General features: G+C 43.8%; 2 long non-coding RNA genes across 9 annotated transcripts in view; one reads left to right on the top strand and one right to left on the bottom strand.

Annotated features, from left to right (window-relative positions):
- Positions 1-210: 210 nt before the first annotated feature.
- Positions 211-23,863, bottom strand: LOC138758012 (uncharacterized). 2 transcript variants are annotated; one of them, XR_011354054.1, is made up of 3 exons: positions 22,457-23,863; positions 9,782-12,989; positions 211-1,917 (listed from the first exon to the last, which is right to left on the bottom strand). It is a non-coding gene; the product is annotated as an uncharacterized lncRNA (long non-coding RNA). The 2 variants fall into 2 exon arrangements; XR_011354053.1 differs by having other exon boundaries at positions 23,723-23,862.
- The window catches only part of LOC138758011 (uncharacterized), a 96,425-nt gene continuing 92,796 nt past the window's right edge, over positions 20,724-24,352 (top strand). For 4 of the 7 annotated variants that reach the window (XR_011354051.1, XR_011354052.1, XR_011354049.1 and 1 more), the window contains exon 1: positions 20,724-23,906. This is a non-coding gene — a long non-coding RNA (uncharacterized lncRNA). Of the gene's footprint in view, positions 23,907-23,975; positions 24,310-24,352 lie in introns of those variants that run through there. The other 3 variants (XR_011354047.1, XR_011354048.1, XR_011354050.1) reach the window with 3 other exon arrangements.

The raw sequence follows: 24,352 nt of genomic DNA, 5'->3' as shown, positions 1-24,352 counted from the left end.
ATTGTATATTGCCTCATAAAATGTAATTTACTTGACCTCCTGCTCCAGCTGTTTTACATTTTAAATGATCCATTCATGAATGATTGTCTCTGATAGAATGGCAAATGATTATCACTATTTCTAGTCAACTTAGGAACCATGGCTTTCTGGTTGTGAGAAACAGAAGTACCTTCACAGATTTCGCTCGAGACAAAAATTGAGAACAAAGGACATTTATTGTACAACAGTGCAAAGTTGGGTGCTTCCCCTTACCATGGGAATACACACACATACTGGGGCTCACCCAACTTTTATACAGTTCATTTCAGTGTAGAGATAACCCCCCCCCCCCTTAACATTCTTCTGCCTCCTGTATTGGTTTGCATTTGGTAATTCTGTCTGCCTACGTGCAGTTTCTGTAAACTTGAAAGACCATGGGGTATCCTGTCTGGGTCCCATCATGTCATTGTCCTTATTCATGAATCTGCCTTTGTTCTTATTCAAACATCTCAACCCCCAGGAGTTACTAATTCTATATGCAGAATTTGCTAATTCTTTATATCACTACAAGTCCTTTCTTCTATTATACTTGAGTAACCCTTCCTCACACTCTTATCGGAATTCATCCCTATTCAGCACTTACTGAACTTCCTCTAGTCTAGTCTATTATTCTTTATTTTATTCATACTAACTTTGCTTACTCTATTATCTCTCACAATCCCCACTTTTTCTTTAGCTACGCTTAGTAAATTCGCAACTGGAAACTTGGTCTTTTTCCCAGCGAGTCAGTAAACGAACTGTAATCTCAGCATCATCAGACAGAGTTTGGGAAACATACATCCTTTGGGTTGTAGTGATCTGACGAAGGGTCCGTTGAATTAAACACTGCACACAAGTCATTAGGCAGGGAAGTTTCATGATGGCTAAAGTAATGAGTCCAACTGCTATAAGGGCTGTTTGTGTCCACCTCCAGTCACCAGTAAAAAACTCAACCGCCTGACCATTGTGACCATTGTCATCAATCGATCTTCCACAAACGTTCCCTCAGCAGCTAACAAGTAATCGAGAGCCAGGCGGTTTTGATAAGCTGTAGCTCATATCTGTCATTGTTCTTCAGCCAATAAATCCAAGGCCATCGCTGCCTGTTTGGTGATAATCTTCAAAACGGCCTGGAGTCTGGTTAAACGGTTTAAATTACAAACATCTGTGGTATTCTGGAGCAGCTTGAGCTGTTTACAACTCAAATCACCCTTAAAGTGATTGCCTTTAGCCTTCCGAATGTATTCGTGACCCAAAGGATGATTTACAAGATGCCAAGTTGGGGGGGAGCGTTTATTGTTACCTAACCTGTGAGTAGCAGCTTGTCTGCGAGCATTAGCATATATACTCCCTTCATCCCTACTCCAGGTATAGCCCCAACTAATGTTCTGCCTATCATTTTCCCACCATCTTCTTTGTACCATACTTTTAGCACTCATCTCTTTAATATCTGTAGAGGCCAGGATGCCAACCCAATCCAGTCCACTAGGGCAGGTCTGTTTCCCTGGTCCATGTTGGGATCCTAAATTAAACCATACTAAATAAGGTACCCCACTATGAATAGAGTCTATACCTGTGCTCTGTCTGCATTCTAAAGGTAAACTTGTCCATTCCTCAAAGTAATTATCACCTCTGCTGCCCTTATTCCAGGAGGACTTAATACATTGTGTACAATTGGGTGGTTTCTCAAAAATTGGGAACCAGCAGAAAAACAATACAGCAAATAATAAAAATAACATTACAGCAGTTTTTCCCGGCATAGCGTAACTTTCAGACCAGAAGGATGCGAGACTGCACGCCAGGTCGAGGGTATATTATCAACGTCTTTAGTTCGTGGTTTAGCTTGTTTAATGCGTTGTATGTGAGTCCACCCCTTTTCTTTTGTTCGCACTGCAATGTCTGTAATCAGAAGTACACAATAAGGGCCATCCCATATCGGTTTTAGTTTATGGTCTTGCCACGCTTTTACATATACCCAATCACCAAGTTTAACAGAATGAATAGGATAGTCCAGGGGTGGGTTTTGAGCTAATAACCCCTTCTGTCGTAAGTCATACAGAGAAGTAGAAAGTCCCTGTAAATATTTAGATATGTACTGGTCATTAGCCTCAGGGGTAGGGGTATCAGTGTGGAATCCAATGTAAGGAAGACCAAACATCATTTCATATGGTGAGACAGCAAGGTCCTTACGAGGAGCTGTGCGAGTCCTAATTAAAGCTAAGGGTAAGCATTTAATCCAGGAGAGGCCAGTTTCCTCATGAAGTCGAGTGAGTTGATCTTTCAGGGTCTGATTCATCCGTTCAACATGGCCTGAACTCTGGGGGTGCCATGGGGTATGTAACTGCCAATCTATTCCCAGAATTTTACACATACCCTGGAGTTCCTGAGAGGTAAAATGTGTACCTCGATCTGAGTCAATGGTTTGAATAATGCCATAATGCGGAATAACAGACTCTAGTAATATCCGAATAACGGTGCTAGCACGATCATTAGGTGTCGGGAAAGCCTCAACCCATCGAGTAAAATGATCCACCATCACCAGGAGGTATTTATAAACCCCTATCTTAGGTAATTCCGTGAAGTCAATTTGTAGTCGTTGAAACGGGCGTATGACTATATCGCGACTGCCAAGCATTACCTGGCACATGACTTTCTTATTCACTCGCTGACAGATTGGGCACCCCCAATCTTCTTGGATATGGTGTATATTCCCGAGCAATTAATGGACTGTACAAAAGCATCAACAAGTGCCTGTGTTCCCCAATATGTCTGCTGGTGGAGCTGATCAATAATCTGACGAGCCAAGGCTTTGTTCAGTACTTGGTGTCCCTCTGCCATCCATCACAACCCATCGGCAGTTTGACGCATTCCCTGGTCTTTCATATAAACTTCCTCTTGCTGTGAAAAGATGAGAGTCTTTTGAACCTCATGTGGGGTGGGGAGTAACAGTGAGTGCAGCCTGTTTGGCAGCTTCATCTGCCCGTCTGTTCCCCTGTGCTTCAGGACTGTCAATAATTTGATGGCCCCGTACATGAACTACAGCTATCTCCTCAGGTTAAATAAGAGCATCTAAGGATTGAACAATTAAGTTTTCATGGATCAACTTTTGTCCTTTCCCAGTTATCATTCCCCGCTCTTTCCAAATCTTTCCAAAGGTGTGCACGACACTAAAAGCATACTTTGAGTCAGTATAGTTTGTGCCCACCTTTCCCTCTAAACCCTGGAGAGCTCTGCAGAGGGCATATAATTCACAGGAATGTGCCGACCAATGACCGGGAAGACGACCAGCTTCAATAACAACTCCTTCATTCCCATCCACTATACTATACCCGCTATAACGAATGCCGTCAAAGCAGTGGGAAGATCCATCAATAAACCATCTTTCACGCTCCTGTAAAGGTTCATCACTTAAATCATCTCTAATTTTTGTCTGTAAATCTATCACTTCTAAACATATATGCTCTAAATCATTGGGGACAGTATCAGAATCTGGAGAAACCAAGAAGGCGGTTGAATTCTGTTATTTGTTTATAATCAGTGTCAAATCATCCCTATCCATGAGAATCGCTTCATACTTTAAAATTCTAGAATCAGTAAGCCACCTTCCGGCACGTTGTAAGAGAATGGTGCGGACTGTGTGAGGGGTATGAACTAACATCGGGGCACCAAACGTAATCTTTCGTCCTTCTTCGACTAAAATAGCAGTGGCTGCAATTGCTTGCACACATTCTGGCCAACCACAACAAATAGGATCTAAAATTTTTGACAGAAAGGCAACTGGTTGTCTAAAGCCTGCCCTCTCTTGCATTAATACTCCAATGGCCACACCGTCTTTCGCATTGGCTTATAGATCAAATGGCTTATCTAGGTCGGGTAAAGCCAAAACTGGGGCACTAATAAGACGCTGTTTTACCAAGGTAAAATCTTTAATCTCATCCTCTGTCCAGACAACAATTTCACCCCCTAGAGTCGCAAGTTTATCATAAAGAAACTTGACCAGGCTAGAATAGTTCTCAATCCAAATTCTACAGTATCCCACTAAACCAAGGAATTTTCTAAGTTCTTGAGCACTCTTTGGAGGCGGGATCTGCAGAATACCGCGTGTTCTCTCTGGACTTATCTTCCTAATCCCTTGACTAACCAGATGACCTAAGTATTTAACTTCAGATGGAACAAATTGTAACTTTGATTCGCTCACTCTAAGACCCTTATTCCCTAGGAAATCCAGAAATTCAACAGTGGATTGTTTAACTACATCATACGTTTTTCCCGTGATTAATAAATCATCAACATATTGTATTAATTGACAATTCTCTCTCCGAGGGGCCTCATCTAGTACCTGTTCTAAAACTTGGCCAAACAAATTTGGGGATTCTGTAAAACCCTAGGGAAGGACCATCCACTGGTATTGATTTTTCCATCCTGTAAAAGGATTCTCCCACTCAAATGCAAACATGTCCCTACTGTCTATTGCCAACGGACAAGTCCAGAAGGCATCTTTGAGGTCAATTACACTAAACCACTTACTATGGGGATCAATTTTACCCATTATCGTATAGGGGTTAGGTACGACTGGATAACGGGTGAGAATGATTTTGCTTAACTCCCTTAAATCCTGCAGTAATCGATAGGTACCGTCTGGTTTTTGGACAGGTAAAATTGGGGTATTAAAAGGTGACATACAAGATTCGAGTATACCATCTTTCACCAATTGGTCAATTACTGGCTGCAGCCCCCTTCGGCTACCCATAGGAATTGGGTATTGTTTTTGTCTTATTACTTGGTCAGGGTCTTTTAAAGTAACTTGCAGGGGAGGAACATATAACCCTCCTCTATTGCCTCTTTCTGCCCATACTCTAGGATTTATTAGTTCCCGATCCTCCTCTGTTAGTATATAAAACTGAACCCTGATACCTGATCCTTGTCGTCTGGTACCAATAGCCAATTGGTCTTGTAAATCTCACCCCAACAGGCAAACTCCAGCTTGGGAACTAGTAAAATATCCTCTGTTATTATCTTTTCTCCCATTTGTATCCTTACATTCTTTAGTATAGGGACCGTAAAATCTCTTCCTGCCACTCCCGAAACCAGCACTGTCCCTTCAGTTTTAACACCTTCGGGCCGTTGTAAAATACTAGACCGGGCTGCCCCAGAATCTACTAGAAAAGTCATCTCGTCACCATGGGGTCCTATGCTTAAATATACCAATGGTTCTCCGTGCAGCCCCATGGTGTGTATTGACTGAGAACCATGAGCCCCCGTATTCATAATCTGCCTCCATCAATGCATAAGATCGCGTCTCCCTGACTCGCATTGGGCATTCCCTCTTAAAGTGTCCCTCCTTGTTACAATAATAGCAAACTAATGCTCCTGTTTCCCAATTTCTACCAGGGTCTCTACGGGGTCCCGGGGATGGTCGATGTCCCTGGAATTCTCCTCTACCTCTGCCTCTGCTCTGGTCTCTACTTCCCCACCCCTGGCGCTCCTCCCAACGTCCAGGAGCTGGCACACAGCTCCTAACATTTCCCTGCTGTCCCTCCACAACTTCCTTGACTGCCTGCATCCAAATCTTAGCCTTTCCTTTCTGTTGATCTTCAGACCTCTGGACGTATGCCCTTTGTGCAATCTGTAAAAGCTGTGTTACTCCCTGTTCATACCAATTCTCTGTCTTTTGTAATTTCTTCCTGATATCTGGGGCTGAATTAGTAACAAAGCCTGTCAATACCAACTGTTCATCTGCTGGGGATCCTATATCTAACACCCCCCCCCCTGTATTGCTGTATGGCCGCACGCAATCTATTTAGAAATGCAGAGGAGGTCTCCTTGGGACCTTGGGGAACCTCAAATGCCTTCTTAAAGTTCTGTCCTTTTGGAACAGACTCCTTCATTCCTTTTATTAGATTAACCCTGTACTCGGGGGGCATGGCAAGATGGCGTAGGGAACAGACGTGCCTTCCAGACCTCTCCTGACTCTGATTTATTGTTTTGTCTTTAAGTGCCCGTTAAAGTTCTTTTAAAAGTTTATAAATAATAAGAGGTGCTGGATTAATACCTAATGGTTTATATGCAAAAAAAGGGTAAAAGAAAACATCAACAGACTGTTAAAAAACTACATTTTCCGAAATTATCAGAGCCTACTTCTTTACAAGAACCCAGGACTCAACGTAGAATGGATCCAGAAGAAGACGTACAGAATTCAGCATTGAAACTCCGTTTTAAGCCGATAAGGCTCTCTGAAGGTCGCACTCAGTAGCTTTCAGAACAAAGAGCTGGCCGGGTGCAGGTATTTCACACAACGGCCACTGTGAATGCTGTTACTGAGACTTTGACAGTTGAATCAGCTGGGGCGCCACCAGCTGGAGAGTTAAAGAGTTGTCATTCGACTGCTATAGTGGTGGCGCTGCAAAATGCATCTCCAATTACAACGGTTTTTCCAGACATCGATTCAGTGAAGATGATTAAAGAGATTTGGCTTAAAGATAACCCTGATCTTCAGTGTCCTGGCATTGCTGGGGGGACTTTGAGAGGGATTTTTATACGAAGTCAAACTGCTAGAAAAGATACTAAATTAAGGCAAGGGACAGAAGATCCTGTGGTCTCTAAGGAACAGCAAGACCCCATTATGCCTGAATCTACTTCTGTTGAAATGTCTGTTAAGGATCTTGAAGATAAGATATATTCTGTATTGAGTCACTTAGCTAATTTTGTGAACCCGTTTATTTCCAAGATTAATGCGATGGCGGAAGCCATTAATGGAGCTTTTAAGCTTGAAACCATTGAAAGATTTGAAATGTGTGATCAAGGTTTAGTTGATGTACAGGATCAACTGCAAGATGAAAATAGAATAATTGAAACATTGCAGATCCAAAATAAAAATTTAGCAAAAAAGGTTGATTATTTGGAGAATCAATCTATACGGAACAACGTGAAAATTGTTGGTTTGCTAGAAGGCATAGAAGGACCAGATCCAAGAAAATTTTTTACTGAATGGATTCCACGAGTGTTAGGACAGGATAAATTCCATGAAGGTTTAATACTGGAACGTGCTCATAGAGTTTTAAGAAGAAAATCTTTTTCAGGACAGAATCCAAGACCTGTTCTGATCCGTTGTTTAAACTATTGTGACAGAGAGACAATTTTACGTACGGCTAATAGAAATGCCCAGCAAAATAGATCTCCTTTGATGGTTCAGAATAATCCTGTTTTCTTCTATCAAGATTTGAGTCAAGAAATTATGTTTCAACGACACGAATTTAATTCTGTGAAAGAATGGTTGTGGAAAAAAACACATAAGGCAACATTCAGGTATCCTGCAGTACTGAAGATTTTTCAGGATGGAAATCAGCCAAAGTTCTTTGACAATCCTAAAGAGGCTATGGACTTTGCTCAGTCTCTACCAATCATGCAGTTTCAGGAACGATGTAGTCCTTCAAGGTCTCCAAAGAGAGTAGAGATGTAAGGTGGGATCCAGATTTTTAAAAGAAATGGAAGCAATGGTGACCGAAGTGGTAACGTTGATTTAAAAAAATAAATCTTTTATCTTTTTTTTTGAGAAGAGTTTAAATAGTTTAAATAATGATGATAGTTTAATGAAATGGGAGTTGGGAGAGGGAACTGGGTGGGCACCAGTTTCCAGAAGTCATCAGCTACCTGTGAGTTATCTCACACCAAATATTTTGGGGGAGTTACCGCTTTGGGCGGTTTAAACAGGAGGAGGTAGTCGTGACCTCCGACCTGCTTTTTTTTTTCTTTTTAATTTTCGGGTTAAGAAGTGAAGGTTTTTTTTATTATTTTTTTTTAAATAAATAATTTTTTTAACTCTTTTTGTTTTCTGATTGTAATTGAGAGGGAATTAGGAGGTTTTTTTTCTCTCCTTTTTTTCTCTCTTTTTTTGGGGGCGGGTTTCTTTTTTTCTCTCTTTTTTAAGAGGATGATGTCACAGAAGTCAAAAATTGAGGATGTTGAATTAGATGAAGAGGAAGATGAGGGGAAAGGTGATAAGAAGAAAAAGAAGAAAACCAAGTACAAATACATTGAGAGAGAAGAGTTTAATAAAATTAAGTTAATTTCGATAGAGAATTTTGAAGATTTTATAAATGAAGAATATGGAGAATTTTATAAGAGTTTGAACTTTTTTTTTCTTTTTTTTTTCTTTTTTTATATAAGGTGAGGGGAAGGGAATAAAAAGTTTATCTGATTGTTTTTCTAAGGGATGTTTTGTTCTCTTGATGAATTATAAAGGAAACTTGGTATTAATGGAAATTCTGTATTTATGTATTATTAATTATGATTTTTTGTATAACAGATATGTGGTTGATATTTGATTTTAATATTTGAACTTAGTTTTAAAGTGGATTTCATTTGTTAAATACATGTATTATGTTTGATTTAAATATATGTTTAAAGGTATTATTTTAGTATTGATTTTTTTTTGTTGTTAGTAATATTTTTTGTTGTTAAGTTTTATACTTTTTTTTGTAAGTGGGGTTTTTTCTATTTTATTTACAACATTGTTAATTAATTTTTCACTCTTTATTTTGGGGAGGGTTGGACTAATTTTAAATTAGACGATTTAATGTTGTGTTATAAATATTGGGGGGGGGTTAATTTGTGTAGTTTAATGATATAGTATTCTAATTTTTATTATCTTATTTTTTATTATTTCTTTAAATGTAATTTTTATTTTATTCATGTCATAAAATTTTAAATAAAGTTTAAAAAAAAACCCTGTACTCATCCATTCGCATGCGACCATCGTTAGTAGTCTTATCCCAATTTGGGTTTGCCAGGGGAAATTTAGCTTCTCCAGGTATCGCCTCTGGTCCCCCTTGGTGTTCCCTATCCCAGACTCTTACCCCTGCCTGGTGAATCATTGCACGGTCATCCAAAGTAAACAGAGTCTTAAAGATAGACATTAATTCATCCCAGGTATATATATTAGGTTCCAAAAATTGATCTAATTGTTCTGCACATCCCTGAGGGTCTTCTATCAGAGAGGTCATCTCCTTCTTAAAATTGCGCACCTCTGTACTGGTCAGAGGCACATTTACGAACCTGAGACCCCCCCATCCCCTCCCAAGGGAACCTCTCGTAGAAGTCTCATCCAGTTAATTTCTCGCTTATCCCCTCCTCTATGATGTTCTGAATGACCCTCATAACCAAAGTCTCCTCCCTCTTGTGTCAGTTGAGGCGGTAATCTTGTACTCTGTGAGCGGGTCATCATACCACCCTTACTTTCTTTTTCTTTCTCTAACTGTGGAGGAAGAGGGGAAGGTGAAAAAGGGTAAAGTGTAGGTGAGAGGGGGAAGATAGGAGCCGGCACAGGGGGAGCATAAGGTGGAGGAAGGGAATGTAACACATCCCATCCTTGTATTTCAGGGGCAGAGGGTTCCTCATCCTTCTTGTTCTTACATTCCTTTTCACTCAAAATCATTTGATCAAACGATCCACTGAGCCAACAGGCTGCATATTCTCTGCTCTCGGTATTACCTCCTTGATTTTGGTAGAGCCAGATGTTCAATGCCTGACACATCCAGTCCTCGTAGGATCCGAACTTTGGCCAATATACCAAACTCCCTTTTATCGGATTCTTAATCCATTCCTGATAGCAATACCTGACCATGGTCTGTTTATCTTTCCCATGGGTTTTCCCCGCACCCCAATCAGATAACATTAATCCTAACAGACTATGTTTAGGTATCTGATCTTCCCGTCCTTCTCCGGGACTGTTTCCCATACTAGCAGGTAAATAAATTCCTCTTACCGGGAGCTAGTAGCTATTCCTAGCACGCTTCCTTAACATCCTCCCGTCTTTTGTTCTCAGTGCCTCTTCTCGGATATCACTCGCTTCGTCCACTGACCAATCACCCTTCGTCCGGGAGTCCAGCTGAATCAGCCGGGGTGCACCTATCCCCGTTGTCAGGCACTCTGTCAGTGGAGGGAGTGCGATCCCGGTCGAGCCCCCATATGTGAGAAACAGAAGTACCTTCACAGATTTCGCTCGAGACAAAAATTGAGAACAAAGAACATTTATTGTACAACAGTGCAAAGTTGGGTGCTTCCCCTTACCATGGGAATACACACACATACTGGGGCTCACCCAACTTTTATACAGTTCATTTCAGTGTAGAGATAACCCCCCCCCCCCCTTAACATTCTTCTGCCTCCTGTATTGGTTTGCATTTGGTAATTCTGTCTGCCTACGTGCAGTTTCTGTAAACTTGAAAGACCATGGGGTATCCTGTTTGGGTCCCATCATGTCATTGTCCTTATTCATGAATCTGCCTTTGTTCTTATTCAAACATCTCAACCCCCAGGAGTTACTAATTCTATATGCAGAATTTGCTAATTCTTTATATCACTACAAGTCCTTTCTTCTATTATACTTGAGTAACCCTTCCTCACACTCTTATCAGAATTCATCCCTATTCAGCACTTACTGAACTTCCTCTAGTCTAGTCTATTATTCTTTATTTTATTCATACTAACTTTACTTCCTATAATCTATTATCTCTCACATGGTGAAACAGAAAAAAAGGTGCTTCTAACAGAAGATGCCAAGATTTCAACTATCAATAAAGAAACTGCAATAAAATATGTGAGCTGGGTTCATTGGGCTAGTTTAATGGAGTGTTACAGAACTGGAGGAGAAATTGGAGTCATTTTGTCTTCTCATTTTATCATTTTAGGGGGTGGAGGTCCGAGGCAAGCCCTCTCTGTTATGTTCCATGTATGGTTCCCAAATTTGTTCAAATAATGTGACTTTATTTTTTAAATTATGTTTTTTTTCCAATGGAATACATTCATTCACTTCCATGTACCATTGCTGTACTCTCAGGTTCTCTTCTGATTTCCAAGTTGACATTATACATTTTTTTTGCTACAGCTAAGGCTATCATAACAAATCTTTTTTGCGCTTCATCCAGTTTGAGGCCTAATTCTTTACTTCTTATATTACTTAGAAGAAAGATCTCTGGATTTTTTGGTATGTTGCTTTTTGTGATTTTATTTGACTGAGATTACCAGAAGGAAGCAGCTTTGAATATGTGATTACAGAAACAATGATAATAAAAAGATTTATAATGAACATGTACATCAAGCTGCAAGAGAAGGAAAATGATGAAATAAGCTATAAACCCAAACAAAAGTGAGAAAGAGATTTAAACATAAAGATAAAAAATGAAACATGGGAAAAGTTATGCTCTGCAACTATGAAGAATATAATAAACACAAGGTTACGTATGATACAGTATAACTGGTTACACAGGTTATATATCACACCCCAAAAGTAAAAAAAAATGGGATCCAACATTATCTAACATGCAATTTGGGCACGTGAGAAAGTGAAAAAATTTTGGGAATATCATCTTGGGATCTTGAATTCTGAATGCCAATGGGGAGAAGAACCAAATGGGGAATTCCAACTATGTGCTTAGCATTTCTGAGTAGCCCGCATCAATCAGCCTGTCATTTGTTGATAAAGGATTGCTGGAGGAAAACAGAAGGCCGACAGCATCTATGGTTATAAATGATCAGTCATTATTTTGGGTCTGTACTCTTTCTCAAAAATAAGATAGAAATAGGTAATATTACATAAATAACGTGGGTTAGAAGCTTGCTCCCTCACACCCTCTGTCCTACACTTTATCATCTCTATGCTCCTCCCCCAGCTTCTTTCACTGATTCATTCTTCACCAAATAATAGAGCCTAGTAGGCTAATTGGCTCATCAACTCTGCTCAGTCATTATCGTTGAAAAATAGTTTACACCTGAAACATTGACTGACCATTTAAACTCATGGGTGTTCTCGGACTTGATGAGTTTCTCCAGCAAATCTTTGTCTGCTCAAGATTCCAGGGGCTGCAGCTTTTGTGTTTCTAAGCCAGACTTGTGTGTCTTCTGATATATTTTCACCAGAGGAATAAACATAGAAAATTCATATCCAAGTAGTCAATTCAGATTAAAAACTGATGTGATTTGCTACTTGATCCTATGTGTGCTTAACAACTGTTTAAGTGAAATATTGAACAGAGCAGTCGATGAAACCTTGTTTTGTATCTGAAATCTGGGTCCAGAAGGCATTTCTTCATAATTGTTTCCAATCATTTTTTAGTCCTCATGCTCCATCCAGCCATGGAAAGTACCATTGGCTTCAAAGCTATACAAACCTATAGGTAATTATGATCAATTTGGGAGAAATTAATTCCTTATGTATGAATTTCCCAGACATAAGGATGCAATTTTACTTTTGAGGAGGCAAAATATATCCAGACTCTGCATCCTATTCGGAGGTTGCACCCTTACGGCATTGTATCATTGGAAATTTGGTTCATTCACCTGGACCTAGTCAATATTCACACAGGCATGCTGTTTAGCTCATTGTACAGTCAACAACTAACTCTTCAAAAAGACAAGGTTTTTAAATTACATCTTTAGTCGAAGTGAAGGCTTCCAGTTTACAGTACTTCTCAATATTTCTATCAATATGGTCTGCATCCTGCACCCACTGTTATGGTCAACTTTACCAGATTGTTTGTTCTGAGAGGATTAACAATTTTTGACTGCTTCATCATTGATCCTTCATCCACCATAACTGAGAGATGGGAATGCTTGCTGAAATTCAGTTCAGAGCTGTGTTTCGTTCAAAACTCTAAATAATTAAGCAGTCTCCTATGGCTTGCAGTGATGTACAGGGAACATTCAGATGTGGACAGAAAAATGACAAATAACATTCAAGTTACTGAAGGGCCAGACAGTGGACATCACCATTGAAAGAAAGTAAATATGTTTCTCCTTACATTCAACAGAAGGCTGGTTGGCTGTTATTAGGATCAGCATCAAGGTTACGACCGTGACATCCTTATTCATGATATTGATTAAAAGAATGTGTATTTCTCCAAATTCTCTCATGATACAAAGCTCCGTGGGGGTGATGTTTGAGTAGAACATGGAAAGCTTATTTGGAAAAACACCTGAAAGAATTAGGTGAAAAATAACATGAGAAAATCCGAGGACATATATCTTAGTAAGTAAAATCAGAATAAACTCAAAGGGGAATTGATGGGCACATGTAGAAAATTTAAAAAAATAGTATAGGATTTGTAACAGTGGTTGGTTCATATTCATGTCAAGGGCCTGTTTTTGCACTGCATGACTCCACACATTTATTTTTATAGTAGGAGAGGTAACAGAAAATGTTGGCATTCAGAAGCTCCTTGGTGGATGCTCAAATATTTTCCCACACATTCTCAAAATGTGGATCTCTACCACATTATCAATTAAATACTATCCTTACCAATTACACCATATTACTTGACTGTATAAAATATTTTAAGCGTGTCTGTAGACAGTCACTGGCATTGGGTGCTCTGCACCCACTGTAGTTGCACTGAAGCCACCGAACTAGCAACAGTGCATTGAGTGGATTAGGAAGGGTTGTGGCTGTCATGAGACAGCACTTCCCCAACTTAGTCAGAGGACACACCAGCTGCCAATCAAGGTTTGATTCCACCCCACCCATTAGTGCCTTTGATCCCTGTAAATGCACACCTTGCCATTGGTCCCTATAAGTTATCTCTCGCCTGCCAATACTTGGCTTAGGTCATTGCCGGTTGTAATTGGATTAAGCTTCCTGGCACCGAGCCATTATCCCATCTAACAGCCTGAGCTGTTAAAGGAGCCATGTGCTCTTTGTTCTCTATCTTTACTAGTTTGGGACCACCCTGCTTCACTCAAGGCCTAGAAATGTGGAAGGGTGCTGGAGAAACTGTTGGTAAGATGTGCACTGTTAAAAGGGTTGGGAGCATTTAATTGGTATCCCTTGTAGCATAGAGCTGTGCCTGCACTGAGTCAAGGGGTGGTGGGGCATCAGCCAGCTCCCCACCATGACTACCATCCCACCCACATCTCCATCGGGCACACAAAACTCAAAACGGTCAACCAGTTTACCTATCTCGGCTGCACCATTTCATCAGATGCAAGGATCGACAATGAGATAGACAACAGACTCGCCAAGGCAAATAGCGCCTTTGGAAGACTACACAAAAGAGTCTGGAAAAACAACCAACTGAAAAACCTCACAAAGATAAGCGTATACAGAGCCGTTGTCATACCCACACTCCTGTTCGGCTCCGAATCATGGGTCCTCTACCGGCACCACCTACGGCTCCTAGAACGCTTCCACCAGCGTTGTCTCCGCTCCATCCTCAACATCCATTGGAGCGCTTTCATCCCTAACGTCGAAGTACTCGAGATGGCAGAGGTCGACAGCATCGAGTCCACGCTGCTGAAGATCCAGCTGCGCTGGATGGGTCACGTCTCCAGAATGGAGGACCATCGCCTTCCCAAGATCGTGTTATATGGCGAGCTCTCCACTGGCCACCGTGACAGAGGTGCACCAAAGAAAAGGTACAAGGACTGCCTAAAGAAATCTCTTGGTGCCTGCCACATTGACCACCGCCAGTGGGCTGATAACGCCTCAAACCGTGCATCTTGGCGCCTCACAGTTTGGCGGGCAGCAACCTCCTTTGAAGAAGACCGCAGAGCCCACCTCACTGACAAAAGGCAAAGGAGGAAAAACCCAACACCCAACCCCAACCAACCAATTTCCCCTGCAACCGCTGCAACCGTGTCTGCCTGTCCCGCATCGGACTTGTCAGCCACAAACGAGCCTGCAGCTGACGTGGACTTTTACCCCCTCCATAAATCTTCGTCCGCGAAGCCAAGCCAAAGGTATGTACCCTTTCATTGTATGTGTTTGTGTGCATTTTGTTCCCATATTATTTTCCCATCTTTAATATTAATTGTATGTGTGTTTCACTGCTGATATTACTTTCCCACAGCTGCTGTAAACTCTTTGTGTGTGTGTGTGTGTGTGTGTGTGTGTGTGTGTGTGTGTGTGTGTGTGTGTGTGTGTGTGTGTGTGTGTGTGTGTGTGTGTGTGTGTGTGTGTGTGTGTGTGTGTGTGTGTGGCTGCATCTGTTACCATTTCCCACACTTGCCTTCTGTAAATAAAACCCTTCACTACAAAAACTGTCGAGTCCTTGCTTTTGAGACCTACCAAACCTGTTTCCTCACAACATGCAGACGCCATGCTATGAGTCTCTCTCCCTCTCTCTTTGATTGTGCACAGTAAAGTTGTTTGATTCACCTCCTCTGCCGACTCATCTAGTTAATCAGCATGCAATAATGAAAAAGGTGTCAGGAGCGGGAATGAGGTCCCAAGCCTGAAGCCTTCCAATCTGTCGCAGTGAGAAACCAGAATTACGTTTGCAACAGTTGCCATAATGGCAGACAGATTTAGACAGCCTGACCTTCTACCGTTTGAAGGAAACGTAACAGAGAACTGGCATATTTTTGAGCAAGAGTATGACATATTTATTGCAGCAGCGCACAGTGACAAGGCTGCCTGCACCAGGGAGTACATTTTGTTAAATACGGCGGGCCCGGAAGCCATTGAAAGAGAGAGGGAGAGAGAACCCAAAGCATGGCATCTTCTCCCTGCTCGTACCCAATTCAACTAACGCGCCCTTGTGGAGCTTGTGCATGCACAGTGCACTGTTGAGAGTATGGTGGCTGCAATGGGATTGCAGTGAGTGAAGAGCAACTGATAGCAACAGCTGTCTACATTCCCTTTCTTGAGCAGTCCCCCACATACAACAGTACGAGCCAATTTTATCATTGCATAGGTAACATTCAAGTATCATATATCCAACCCTGTTCAGTCCCAATATTTTGGGTTTGGCTTACAGACATGCCCCACACGTGTCCTGTAGCAGCCCACTGTGGATGTGAAGGCTTGGGGTGTCTCAACCTGAGGATAAGTATTGTCTATTGTCTCATTAGTGGGTGCTGAGGACCCCTGCAAGGCAGCAGAGATGAAGGTCGACACAGGAGCAGATGTCACTAAAGACATTCAACTTGCTGAAAAAGGAGAAACAGGTTTAAGCATGCATCAGGTCAACGAGTCTGATGGTATATGGAGGCAACAGAATCCAAACCAATGGCATAGTGCAGCATGGAACTATGTACAGAGAAAATTACACATGTTAATGTTTTTTGTAGTTTATGAGGATGCTTCTGCTAGGCCTGAGTGCATGAATGGACATGGGACTCATTTTGTTCAGCAGAGAGGTACCCCAGATAAGCCCATCTGAAGGGAAATTCTCACAGAGAATTTTTTCCAAATGCAGTGAGGTTTTAAAGACAAGCTGGGGAGGTTGCCAGTGACAAACTCCATGTGGCTTGACCTGGAGTTAAGACCCATGGTTCATCCAGCACACTGTATACCGGTAGTGATGAAGGACAAGTTCAAGGCTTAGCTAGACAGAGTGCAGAACATGGGCATAATCACTCTAGTTTTGGAGCCGACCAAATGGGTGTCCTCCTTGATGACCACTAAGAAGAAAGACAGTCAGGAGATCTGGATTTGCATAAATCCATGAGACCTCAATGCAGCCTTGAAGAGACCACATCACACATGCGCATCGTTGAAGAAGTTGGCATCACAGATGGCCGGCGCAACGGTATTCTCAATCCTAAATGGAAAAAAAACTCATTCTGGCAAGTCTCACTTGACTATAACTCATCACTACTGACCATGTTCAGCACTGCATTTCATCAGTGCAGGTTCCTGCAGATACCATTTGGAAATACTTCAGCCAGCGAAGTATTCCAAAGATCCATGAAGCAAATTTTCTCTGGGTACCCCTGTGCCATCATAGTTGATAATATACTGGTAGTGGCAAGGATCAAGAGGAACGCAATGCAACTTAATGAAGGAGCTCAACCGAGCATGAAAGGTAAACTTGAGGCTCAACCCCCTGAAGTGCAGGTTCCGCCTGAACCAAGTCAGCTACATAGGCTATGTGTTCATCAGCAAAGGTCTGAAGGCGGACCCCTCCAAAACAACGGCCATTAGCGAAATGCTGGTGCCAACAGACATGCCAGCCCTACAAAGATTCCTTGGCATGGTAAACTACCTGAGCAAATTTAGTCCCAACTCGAGTGAGCTGACAGCCCCACTGAGGCAGCTGGTGCACAGAGGCCTAGAGTGGACCTGGCATGAGGAGAAGCAGAGTGCTTTCGGCACATTAAAGATGCCCATTTCATGCCCACCGGTCCTCTTCTACTACAACATATGAAGACTGGTGATGCTGACCTGCAATGCCTTGCAGTATGGCTTAGGTGCAGCAAGCCTGCAAGATGGAGAACCGGTGGCATACACTTCAAGGTCACTCACTGACACAGAAACCAAGAACGCACAAACTGAAAAAGAACTATTAGCAGTTGTTTTTGACTGCTCCAAGTTCAATGACGATATCTATGGTAGGCCGATTACTATAGAAACCAGCCACCTAACTCTGGTGACAATACTGAACAAATCAATATACGCGGCTCCAGGGAGACTACAGAGAATGATGCTCAGACTCCAGAAGTACAACATCACTCTTGTGCACAAATGCGGTAAGAACTTGCACTTAGCAAATGCGCTATTTTGTGTTCCCAGAAAATGCGTGGTCCAGCAGGTCAAAGAAGAAGACAGCTTAGATGTTATGACAGTCACCCACATATCCTCAGCCTGGCTGGAGGAACTAAGAAAACACACGGAGAAGATAATACTTTAAAAGTTGGCTGGCCGAACAAGCAGCACAGTCTGCCACCAGCAGGACAACCCTACTTTCCCTTCCACGATGAGCTACTCATTGATGAAGGGCCAAAGAGCATTAATCCTGAGCTCAATGTAGAATACATAACATTGACATCATGCACAGAGGGTACCCGGGTGCAGAGGCGACAAAATGTAAGGTGAGGGACATTGTTTTCTAGCTAGGCATGACAGTGAACATAGGCCAAGGGATACAGACCTGCTCAGTGTGCAACAGATCTAAGCTGCTCCAGCAGAAAGAGCAACTGCAGCTCCACTCCATTCCATACCTACCTTGGTCGACTGTGGCAATGGACATTTTTGAATGGCAGAAGTAGCAATATTTGGTGCAAATTGACTCCTACTTGGGATGGTTCGAGATAGATTTGCTACGCGATGCAACCTCCTCTGCGGTCATGTCCAAGTGGAAACAACACTCCTCATACCATGGGCCACTCACACTCTGCTGCCAGACAATGACAGGCAGTTCACCAACAAGAGAGTCAGAGACTTTGCAGCAGTGTGGGACTTCACGCACATCACCAGCAGCCCAGAGTACCCACAGTCAAACAAATTGGTTGAGAGAGCTATAAGAAGCGCAAAACAGATCATGGAAAACTCTATTCCTCAACCTACTCAACCTGAGAATGTCCCTTGTGACACCACATTGTGCTTGCCGGCCCAACAGTTAATGCAAGGACAGACCAGGATGACTCTACTGGTGGCAAGGAGGCTTCTGGAGTTTCAATCAAGAAACCCCCAAGAAGTCAGGGCACAGCTGCTAAACAGAAGGCTGGCACAAAAGAATTGTTTTGACAGAATAAGCTGACCATTTGAGCCACGCAGAACGGCAAGCCATAAGGATGCAGACTCCACAAGGATATGACCACATGGGCATAGTCGAAAGAAGCTGCCAGGAACCCAGGTCATACCTGGTGCTTAAGAGAGGATGTACAGAAGAAACAGATGACACATCTCCTGCTAAGGGAACTAGCCCCATCTCAAACCAACTCAGATGAGATTGTGTTCCTGGACTTGAAATGTGAGCCTGAGATTGGTGGGAGTCCCCAAGCAACCATTAATAAGACAATGGACAGTACCCCTGAGACAATGGACAATGCACACCCTCAGGATGAGGCACCCCAAGCCTCCACATCCGCAGCGGCCTGTTACAGGGCACACACTGGGCACATCTGTAAGCCCAACCCAAAATACTGGGACTGAACAGAGTTGGATATGATGTTTGAATGTTACCCATGCAATGTTTAAAATATTAAAACAGGTTAATACTGTGGTATGTGGTTGGGGAGGGGGTACTCAGAAAGTGAATGTAGACAGCCGCTGCCATCGGCTGCTCTGCACCCGCTGCAATCACATTGCAGCTGCCCAACTCACAACAGCGCGCTGCTCATGTGCAAGCTACATGAGGGTTGAATTGAGTATTGGCAGGAAGCAGACACCATGCCATGGGCTCTCTCTCTCCCTCTGTTTGATTGCATAGAGTAAAGTTGTTTTGTTCAATTCCTCTGCCAACTCATCTAGTTATTCAGCACGCATTAATGAACAGAGTCATTCTGTCTTGCTATTGCATTAGACTGATAGTGTTGTAGTGGAACAAGAGAAGTGGATGCAGGGGAGTATCTCCACTACAGATTCATTTCTAATTCATGCACCATCCTTACCTAGAACTATACTTCTGTTCCTTCATCATTTCTGAATCCAAAACTTGGCACTCACTACTCAAAAACTCTGTGGCAATGTCTTCATCAGAAGGGCACTCCTGCCACTATTAGCTTCTCAAGAACAATTACATTTGGACATTAATTGCTGAACTTGGCAATGATGCCTACTTCCCAAAAATAATGACGAACAAAAGGTAAAGTTGGCCTGGCCTTGAAGCATGGTTGACAGTTTTTGAGAACCACTTCTGCGGACTGTAAAGTTTTGGAAATCATAATTAGTCCTTTAAATAACTCAGACATTTAGGCAACCAAAAAAATGTCAAAAATTAAAATTAAAAAAAAGATAAAAATCATTGAACACCTCCAAAATAAAGAATGAAACTATAGTTATCTCAAAGCACCTAAGACACACAAAAAAGTAAAAAGCACTAAATGAGAGATACTTTTTAACGTAATTCGACTCTCAAATTGTTTGCCCTATTTAAAACAATGGAGTCTAATGTTTGGCCTCGCATTGGATTTGGGAGGCTATTTTCCAGTATAATACTCACAGACCTGGGGCTATTCATCGTTAACAGTTTTAGTATTCCTTTCATTGACAAATATTGAATTAGCTTTGGAAACATATAGCTTAAGTGGGAAATTGCAAAGCAGTGTGATCTTTTGGTTTGGCAACGGAAATATTTCAGCAGTTATCAACCAAGGTGGCAACATAACATTAACGCAATGAAATAAGCCAAGATACTACCAAACAATAGAAAAAAAGTGAAATCAACAGTACCAGAATGGGGAAATAATAATTATAATTTCCAAAGTCGCGATGGGAGGAGAAGAGAACAGAAATCAATACAACCCAAGGGGAGAGATGAGGAGAATAAAGGGAACGAGATTGTTGAATAATATCCCAACCATGGACCACTTTGATGTAGGTTGTCCTCACCCTAAATAAAATCAAATTTCGGAGATATATAATCATTCACAAGGGAATAGAATATTTACAAGCACTGTTCAAATGTTATTGGAGATGGCGTATGGTTCACTGTGAAAGGGACCTGGGGTGCCAAGAGGAATAGTGGGAGATTGGTACATAGTGATAATGGTTAAGGCAATGTGTAAAGATAAATCAGGCTCAAGGTACGACGATATCATGACTCTTTCGAGGCCCCAAAGTCAGGAGAACCATAACTGAGCTTATTTTCTAGTTTGTGGCGGCGCACATCCTAATGGTGAACCGGCTCCACTTGTATCTCTGACCCCAGCATCCCTTCCAGCGCGCGCCCTGGGCAGCGATTATGATGTCACAATGCACCAGGTGACTGAGCTCATGCCGCCCTTAAAGGGCCGGGCTGAATTTAAATAAAAACAGTCATTAACGACCCTCAACGTGGTGGCTGTGTTTCTTCCACTGCTCACACCGTCACAGTGGTGACCCCGATGAGCCCCGACATTTTTCTGGACTCAAAATACCATGGATTCAGCAGAGGTTAACGCTGTCCCCAACAAGCTTCTTCCCTTTTGGACCCACCAACCGAGAATGTGGTTCAGGCAGGCGGAAGCACAATTTCAACTCCGCAACATCTCCTCAGACGCCACGATGATCCATCATATCGTGAGCGCTCTGGACCAAGATACAGCAGCGAGGGTGGATAACATCATCCACCACCCCCCGGCTATGGGCAAGTACACCACCCTCAAAGACCTGCTGCTTGGAACTTTCGGGCGAATTCCCCAGCAACGGACTTCCAGGCTCCTTTACCTAGATGGGCTTGGGGACCGTAGTTCATCGGCGCTGATGGACGAAATACTGGCCCTGGCAGAAAACCATGTCTTGTTTTCTCTTCCGCCAGATATTCCTGGAATAGATGGTGGAGGACATCCAGCTGCTCCTCACAGATGAAGACTTCTCGAACCTGAGGAGAGCAGCAGCCTGTGCAGGTGCCCTCTGGTGCACAAAGAGGGAGAACGAGGCAGCCCTCAACCAGGTGACATGACCAGAAGCCAGCTGACCGCAAGCCACTCCCAAGACCAAGCCAGAGGAGGGCCATTCAACCTGGTGTTTCTACCACCAGTGCTGGGGAGCACAAGCATGTAAGTGCTGCTAGTCCTGCGGGTTTCAGGGAAACGATCAGGCCAGCTGCCATTGATGGCTGCGACGACTGGCCACACAAACAGCCTCCTTCATGTGATGGACAGATCCAGCGGCCGCCAATTCCAAGTTGTCACAGGGGCTGAGCTCAGCGTCCTTCCCCCCACAGCATTAGAGACTCACACCCGATCTCGAGGTCCAACCCTGTGATTGGCAAACAGCTCCACCATCAGGAACTACGGCACCCACAGGGCACAGATCCAGATCGGAAAGGAGAAGTTCCACTGGAGGTTCATCCTATCCTCCATGGGCACCGTGATGTTAGGGGCTGACTTCCTCAGAGCTCATGGCCTACTGGTTGACATGAAGGGCAAAAGGCTCGTCAACGCCTAAACGTTCCACTCTATCCAACTGGACAAAGCAGAAGCCCACAGGCCCAAAATCGCCACCGTGGCTGCCGCCACGGACGGGTTTGACGAGATCCTCCACAAATTCCCCACCATCTTAGAGCCATGGTTCAATGCTGCCCTGCACCAGCATGGGGTCTTCCACCACATCACCACACAGATCCTCCCACTGCATGCTAGACACAGACGGCTACTGCCCAAGAAGTGCCAGCAGGCAAAGGAGAAGTTCTCCAGGCTCCAGGAAATGGGAATCGTCCGACGCTCGCACAGCGCCTGGGCATTGCCACTCCATATGTTCCTGAAATCGTCCAGGGGCTGGAGACCATGCGGGGACTACTGTCGGTTGAACAACGCAACGATCCCTGACAGGTACCAGGTGCACCACATACAGGACTTCTCCGCCAACCTCCATGGCGCACGAGTCTTCTCCAAAGTAGACCTCGTGCAGGGATACCATCAGATCCCGATGCATCCAGACAACATGGGTAAGATGGGCAATATCACCCCTTTCGGCCTGTTTGAGTTCCTATCTATGCCCTTTGGTCTAAAGAACGCAGCCCAAACATTCCAGCGGCTCATGGACGCAGTTGGAAAAGACCTGGACTTTATGTTAATTTACCTGGATGATATTCTCATTGCCAGTCGCAACCGCGACGAACTCAAAGCCCACCTCCACACTCTTTGCCCGGCTGGCAGAATTTAGCCTCATGGTTAAAGTGGCCAGATGTAGGCCTTGCAGACCACCATTTCGGACCTCAAACTCAAAGATGTCCAAGTGCCCAGCAGCCCAGACACATTGCTCTGCAACGTCTCAACAAGCACACCATGCCTGGTGGTACCACCGCATTGGAGGGTGAAAATCTTCAGTCTGATCCATGACCTCGTTTACCCAGCGGTAAAGACAACAGTACAGATGGTCGTAGAGCGGTTTATGTGGCATGGGCTGAAGAAAGAGCTGGTGGAACTGGCCAGGAACTGTACCAGGTGCCAGACCTCCAAGGTCCAGTGACACATGCGAGCCTCCATTCAGAACTTCGACCCGGCAGTTCGCAGATTCCAACACATCCACGTTGATGTGTTCAGGCCCCTGCGGTATCCAAGAAGGCTTGTTGTCTCCTCAAGGTGGTGGATCAGGCCACATGTTTACCACAGGCTGTCCCGATTAAGGAGGCCTCTGCAGAGACGTGCGCCAGGACTCTGGTCAGCCAATGGATCGCCCATTTTGGAATCCCAGCGCACATCACTAGCGACAGAGGGGCGCAGTTCATGTCTTCCCTGTGAACTCAAATGGCAAAGCTCCTGGGGGGTCAAGCTCCACCACACCACAGCATACCACCCACAGTCCAATGGGTTGGTGGAAAGGTTCCACAGGCACCTTATGGCCAGGCTCTCTGGACCAGCCTGGGCGAACGAACTACCCTGGGTCCTTCTCAGGATTAGGACGACACCCAAGGAGTACCTGCAGGCTTCAGCAGTGGAGATGGTCTATGGCGCACCGCTTTCCCTGCCGGGTGAGTTTTTCGGCCCAAACCCTGACACCACAGCCACTGACAAAAACCTGCTGGCAAACCTACGCAGGCAACTGGCCTCCCTAGCTCCCCCACCTCCAGCATGCCATGGCACCCAGCTGTTTCATCTCCCCAAAGAGCTCGACTCAGCCCAGTTCATTTTCGTGTGGAGGGGATCACAAGGTGCACCGCTACAGTGACCGTACGAGGGGCCATACATAGTCTTGCACCGGTCCGGTGGAACCTTCACCCTGGACGTTGGAGGGAGAGAGGAACTTTTTACAGTGGATCGCCTGAAGGCATCCCATCTGGACTTATAACAGCCGGTGCAGATGGCTGTGCCCAAGCGCCGGGACCAGCCGCCAAAGTGACAGGACCTGTAGCCGGTTCTGGGGGTGGAGTTGTGTGGCACCGCACATCCTCATGGTGAACCGGTCCCACTTGTGTCGCCATGTGGCCAGGCAGCCATGGGGAAATGGCATCATCAGAGGTTTCTCTCTGACTCCAGTATCCCTTCCAGTGCGCATCCTGGGCAGCGATTATGATGTCACAATGCACCAGGTGACTGAGCTCATGCTGCCCTTAAAGGGTCAGGCTGAATTTGAATAAAAAGTCGTTAACGACCCTCAATGTGGTGGCTGTGTTTCCTCCACTGCTCACATCGCCACAAGTTCATGATACTTGGGAGTTCTCTGCAGTATTGATAGTGTTCCCACAGCAGTGTAGACCCTCCTAAATTGCCTGAGCTCATGGGCAATTTAGGCTTCTTTAACATGGCAACATCACAGGTTCACTAAAGCAGTTGCCTCCCTTTTTAACAGGATTGCTCAATAAAAGATGGTTTAGCTATTGGGGGAAGCTTATATTGTAACAAAGGACAGCCCAGACCAGGATGATATCGCAGACCAAGCAAAGATGAGGGTAAAGATCAGTGTCACCATTGTGGCCAATTTGGTCAGAGAAGGTTTGTGTCGAAATGGAACCTCAGGGTAACTCTTTGCGATCTG

Source organism: Narcine bancroftii, chromosome 3 (assembly GCF_036971445.1).
Source record: "Narcine bancroftii isolate sNarBan1 chromosome 3, sNarBan1.hap1, whole genome shotgun sequence".
Taxonomy (NCBI): domain Eukaryota; kingdom Metazoa; phylum Chordata; class Chondrichthyes; order Torpediniformes; family Narcinidae; genus Narcine; species Narcine bancroftii.
This window is presented reverse-complemented; position numbering and strand designations above follow the sequence as displayed.